We start from the raw sequence: 6,000 nt of genomic DNA, 5'->3' as shown, positions 1-6,000 counted from the left end.
GAATATCACTGCCAACAATTTCGTGGTTTTAGCTTCTTTCAAAAGGAAGAATGTGATAATAGCTCCTGGGTGGAATAATGTTGGCTGGACTTGATTAAATCTATGCTTAAAACTTATAGAGAACAGCTTGGACTACAGAGTGTGTGTGTGTGTGTGTGTGTGTGTGTGTGTGTGTGTGTAAAGAAATAGCATTGCATTTCATGTTACTGTGACCTTGCCAGATTCAGGGCCTTTTGGGAGTCTGGCACTAGATTAGACACTAACAAAGCAAGCTATAATACCCTGGGTAATATGAGTTACATAACTCCAATCGACTGCAATGAGTGTGTGTCTCACTAAAGCTCTGCACGTATAATTTTGGAAAGGAGTCCTAAATAACTGTAACTTCCTTTCCCTTCACAAAGGGCTATTTTATTCTGATCCCAGAAAGTAATCAGTTCAAAAAGAAAAAGTAACAGTGGATACATTCAGCTGGTATATTTGTATGTGTTCTATTGTCTTTTTATTTTGGTAAATAAATCATTTTACATTCTCTGGAAAAGCATTTAGATTTTGATTCCAGTATCTAAAAATTCACTTTTGATATTTTTCAAGTGACTTTAGAACATATGATTTTAATACCACTGGAGATAAATCTAAAATACTTGAAACCAATCAACTGTATGTTGGAGAGCTCCTTAACTGTTATCCAAATCTGAATACACATACTACTAAATATTTACAATTATTCCATGGCTTTCTGATTCTAGAACAATACAGAGTAAATTCTTTCCTCCCGATTTGTCCTGTTATGTACAGCTAAAAATCCCTGTACATTATATATGAAACACACAAAAATAATTTGTAAGAAGAAAGAAAAGGCCAACTGGCTTTGGACCTCCGGATCTAAGAAAGATTCAGTGACAAGTGCTTTGGATTTTCTTTTTGCTTCTTTATACAGACTTGGAGCTTAAAAAGCCAGCAACTCAAAAACATCAGTAAGCACAAACAACAACAACAACAACATCTCTAAAGAAAAGCAAGCCTCCTCCAGTCAAAGGACCTAGAAAGACAGCTCAACAGAAGAGAAAGCTTTTTCTAGACAATCACTACTTTACTCAAACTAAAAGGAAAATGGTGATCCCATCCTCATTAGCAATGCCACATTACATTAAAGAAATATAAAATATAAGATAGATAAAAATGTAGGAAGTTGGGCTGGGGATGTGGCTCAAGCGGTAGCGTGCTCGCCTGGCATGCGTGCAGCCTGGGTTCGATCCCCAGCACACATATAAACAAAGATGTTGTGTCTGCCAAAAACTGAAAAATAAATATACTGAAATTCTCTCTCTCTCTCTCTCTCTCTCTCTCTCTCTCTCTCTCTCTCTCTCTCTTAAAAAAATGTAGGTAGTCTATTTGCAGTGGAGAAGTGGTGACTCTTGCAGTAGACAGGTGATTAGTGGAAAAATAACAAACGTCTACAGTTTATTACAGTAATAATCTAAAGTTTGTGAGAAAGATTCTAACAGCCTTTGTGTGCCTGTGTATATGTGTATTTGTCCATGTGTTAATTTGTTTTATTAATTTATGCATTCCATACTGGACACTTGCCCTCTCATTGTAAAGAAAATCAATTTAAAAATAGAAGGGGCAAGGCGCAGTGGCACACACTTGCAGTCCCAGCAGCTTGGGAGGCTGAGATAAGAGGATCACGAGTTCAAAGTCAGCCTCAGCAAAAGCAAGGCACTAAGCAACTGAGTGAGATCCTGTCTCTAAATAAAATAAAAAATAGGGCTGGGGATGTGGCTCAGTGGTTGAGTCCCCCTGAGTTAATCCTTGGTACAAAAAAAAAAAGAAAGAAAGAAAAAGAAAAGCAGAAGGGAATCATATTCTCAAAACTTATAAACCTACAGAGATGAAAATCAGTTTACAGAACATTAACTTAAAGTATAATACAGCATTATCATATTATTGGCAAGTGATCATAAAAAGCAAAAGTAATCATTCCTAAAACACTGACTACTAAATCCAGAGAGATTATAAACATACACATTTTCATTGTGAAAGCTTTCTGTCCAAGCTTTAGTTATTAAATGATTTTCATCTTAACAATAGAAAGAACACAGTTTTATAATTTAATTATTTTTCCTTAAGGGAAGAAAGAGAAGAGAAATTTACAATGGATAACTTATATTGTATGTAGAAATCTGACAACATAAAACTGGAATTTAAATTTTCATGAACTTTATAAATTTAAGTCTATATTTGTCAACTAAGAATCTAGTGTACCTATTAAAGAATATTAATATTAATTTACTTTGTCTTTTAATTTCCATAATCCATATTGGGGTTTAGAGTTCTTTCTCCATGTTCCCAAAGCATTCTCCATATACTGTACTTTTCTTCTTATGTTCTAGAACTCTGTTGATGAGCTCTTGTCTCATCCTCTACATGGATTTGCAGAGGGCAAGACCCTGTGTCTTTTATTTACAGAAATCAAAGAACCTAATAGAGTGCCTGGATCATTGGAGCTTAATAAATATTTTTAATTTAATTAAGTCTCAAAAATTAAGAGCTGGTGCTGGGGACATAGCTCAGTTAGTAGAGTGCTTGCCTCACATGTGCAAGCCTCTGGTTCAATCCCAGCACCACAGAAAAAAATTAAGAGCTATAGCTCATATTTTACACATCAATGACCTTTTAAATATCCAACATTTTTATTTAGACCTAAGTCATATAGTTTCTATGTATGCCATCACTTAAAAAGCAAATTTACAAGACTAACTAAGCATTAGAAAAATTGGATCTTAAGAAATTCACTATAAATTTCTAGCAAACAAATTCTCCGAGGCTAATTTCCTTTATCTGTTTGTATAACTGAAAAGTAGCTGTGATCAAGTTTAATCTTTCACAGTATCTTTGCATTCAAGTCATCTATAGAAAGTACTCAAGGGGCTAAGGTTGTGGCTCAGTATTAGAGCACTTGCATATGTGAGGCACTGGGTTCAATTCTCAGCACTGCATATAAATACATGGATAAAATAAAGATCTGTCAACTAAAAAATAAATTTAAAAAAGGAAAGCATTTGGGGGCTACGGCTGGGCCCAGTCATAGAGGGCTTGCCTTGCATGTGTGAGGCACTGGGTTTGATCCTTAGAACCACATAAAATAAATTAACAAAATAAAGATAGTTTGTCCATCTAAAAGTTAAATATATATATATATATATATATATATATGTGTGTGTGTGTGTGTGTGTGTGTGTATACACACACACACATAGATACATTAAATTATAAAAAAGAAAGTATTTGAGATTATCTGGTTCCTTGTGATGTTACATGACTTTTCTTTACAATTTAAATATTAATAAATTTTTTACACAGTGAATTCTTATTTTCCACATTCAAAATGTGTTACTTGTTTAGAATGAAAAATTATACTGCAGCCTGCTTCAGGAACCTTTCAAACTGTCTTGCTTTATATGACCAGGTGGTGGCAGCAGATTCCATGGAAATGTTTCAAGATTCCTGTGACTTTCTTCAGAATAGTCACAGAATTCCTGGACTGTGGAATGTAGGGTAAAAAAAAAAAAAAAATGATTTACTCTTTTGGCTCCAGCCAAACTGAATTTCCAGGACAGTAGAGGTTTCAACCACCTTACAAGGAGATCCAGTGTCATGACCATTGTTAATTACCATTTGCTTACTAACTTATAATAGGTATAATACATCACAAGATAACAAGGTCCCTGCCACACCAGAGAAAAGGGGTAAAAGAACCAGGGGGCCTTCAGAAAATGAGTAATTTAAAAATGCTTAAGTAATCTGAACACTTCTCATTTGCACAATTAATGACATTTCAAGGTAATAAACATTGTTACAAAATGCAATATATTTTTGCAGTTTTAATACTGATTCTTCACATACAACTATTACTAACATAGAGACTAATAATTAAAATGCAATCAAGTACAAAAACTAACAATTATTTTTTTGGTCAACTAATTTGCTCATTCGTTGTATAAGTAAATTCTTCAGTAAAAATGGAAAAATGTATCCAATGACATGTACTTCTGTTTAGACTGACAGTCAATATTTTCATACAATTTATTATACCTTTAAGTGTATCCTTTGACAGACTAAAACATATTGATAAAATTTTGGACAACTTAAATAAACAATGTTGTTTATTTGGTTTGATTAGATCCAGTCATTAGCAGAATGCATTCATTTGTATATTTTCCTAATCCCTAATATTTGATTCTGCTAGGTTGTCATGCTTACATAAACAAACTGTTAGTTGATAGTGTAAGAGTCCTTCATTTTCAATCTCTGAGAGATCCTGATATGCTTTTTATTTAAAGGGTTGTTGGATTCTTACTTCTCATGTAGTTTCCTAGGAAACTGAGAAACCAGTTGCTATTTAAAAACAAAACTAAACTGACAAGTCTAGTCAGTTTTATTTATTCATTTTGGTACCATGGATTAAATCCAGGGATGTTTAACCACGGAGCCACGTTCTGAGCTCCTCCCCACTCCTCACCCCACTCTTTCAATTTGAAACAGGGTTTTACTAAGTTGTTCAGAGCCTCCCTAAGTTGCTGAGTCTGGCTTTGAACTTGCAATCCTCCTGCCTTTAATAGCTAAAAACAAAGAAGTTATTAAAGACAATATTCAGAGGGAAGTCAAGGAAATTAGAATAGAACAGGATGAGAAGAATAGGTAAAGAGAATGGTTCAACCAAGGAATCCTCACTAGTTTTTGTAGTTATTTGATTGTATTACAATTAGTAGTATGTAGGTAAATAATTTAGTTATATGTAAAGGGTTAATATAATAAACAGTAAAAATACACACATATTAATTATATTGCCAAATTGCAAATAATTTATTTGAAACTTATTTAAAATTGTATAGGGCATTATTAACCACTAAACTTAGAAATGTGTCAAGGTTATGACTTCTTATTTCAAATAGAAGTTCATGACTGGTGGTATATCATCTTGCCATCTATAGTCAGCTAGTGTTCACTGATGGCTTTATGGCAGCCCAGCACTAGAAGATGTACAGTCATTTAACATCTCTCCAACTCTACTACATAGTTCACTTAGTGAGTGTGTTCGACCAATTATTAGATCTTTCTGTGCCTCAACTATATGTAAGCAGTCTGGAGATTTGTTCAACATTTGTCAAAGTGACAATGTCATAATGATAATGATGATGCTGGCTTGGTTTTCTAAAAAAAAACAAAGAAAATTTATCAGATAAAGAACATTTCTGGAAAAAAGTAAGAACTATAGTTTTAGGAATTTTTCTACAAACAAGTATTGTTAATTTTTAAATAAGTCAGAGGAGCAAATCATCAACAGCATTTCCTGGGCAGCTGAGGAATGAGGAAGATTTCACAAGGAAAATAGTATATAAGCTGGTCTTGAAAAATGCCGAAGATTTCAACCAAAAGCAAAAATGTTGTTAAAGACAATATTCAGAGTGAAGACAGGAAGTTGGATAGGGCAGGATGAGAAAAAATAGTATATGAACTTTGGTGCTTGAGGATACAGAGTGGATAATAGCTGTGGGCCAGAAGGAGAAAGATGTTGGATGATTTGGTAAGTGTATTTGCCCTCTGTTCTGTGGACCCAGCAAGTCAGCTGTTTATTGTTTGGATGTGAAATGTCCTCCAAAGCTCATGTGTGAAACAATGCCAGAAGGTTTAGAGGAGAAATGATTGAGTTATGAGAGCCTTAACCTCATCAGTGGATTAATCTCATGATGGGATTAACTGAGTAGCAGCTGAAGGCATGTAGAGTGTGGCTGGAAGAGGTGGGTCATCCAGGGTGTGCCTCTGGGGCAAATATTTTGTATCTGATGAGTAGAGTCTCTCTCTCTCTCTCTCTGTCTCTGTCTCTCTCTCTCTCTCTCTCTCTCTCTCTCTCTCCTGTCTGATCATCATGTGAGCCGCTGCCCTCCACCACACTCTTTCACCAGGATGTTCTGTCTCACCTTGAACCCTGAGGAA

This window comes from Urocitellus parryii, chromosome 13, assembly GCF_045843805.1.
Source record: "Urocitellus parryii isolate mUroPar1 chromosome 13, mUroPar1.hap1, whole genome shotgun sequence".
Lineage (NCBI taxonomy): Eukaryota > Metazoa > Chordata > Mammalia > Rodentia > Sciuridae > Urocitellus > Urocitellus parryii.
Note: the sequence above shows the minus strand (reverse complement) of the source record.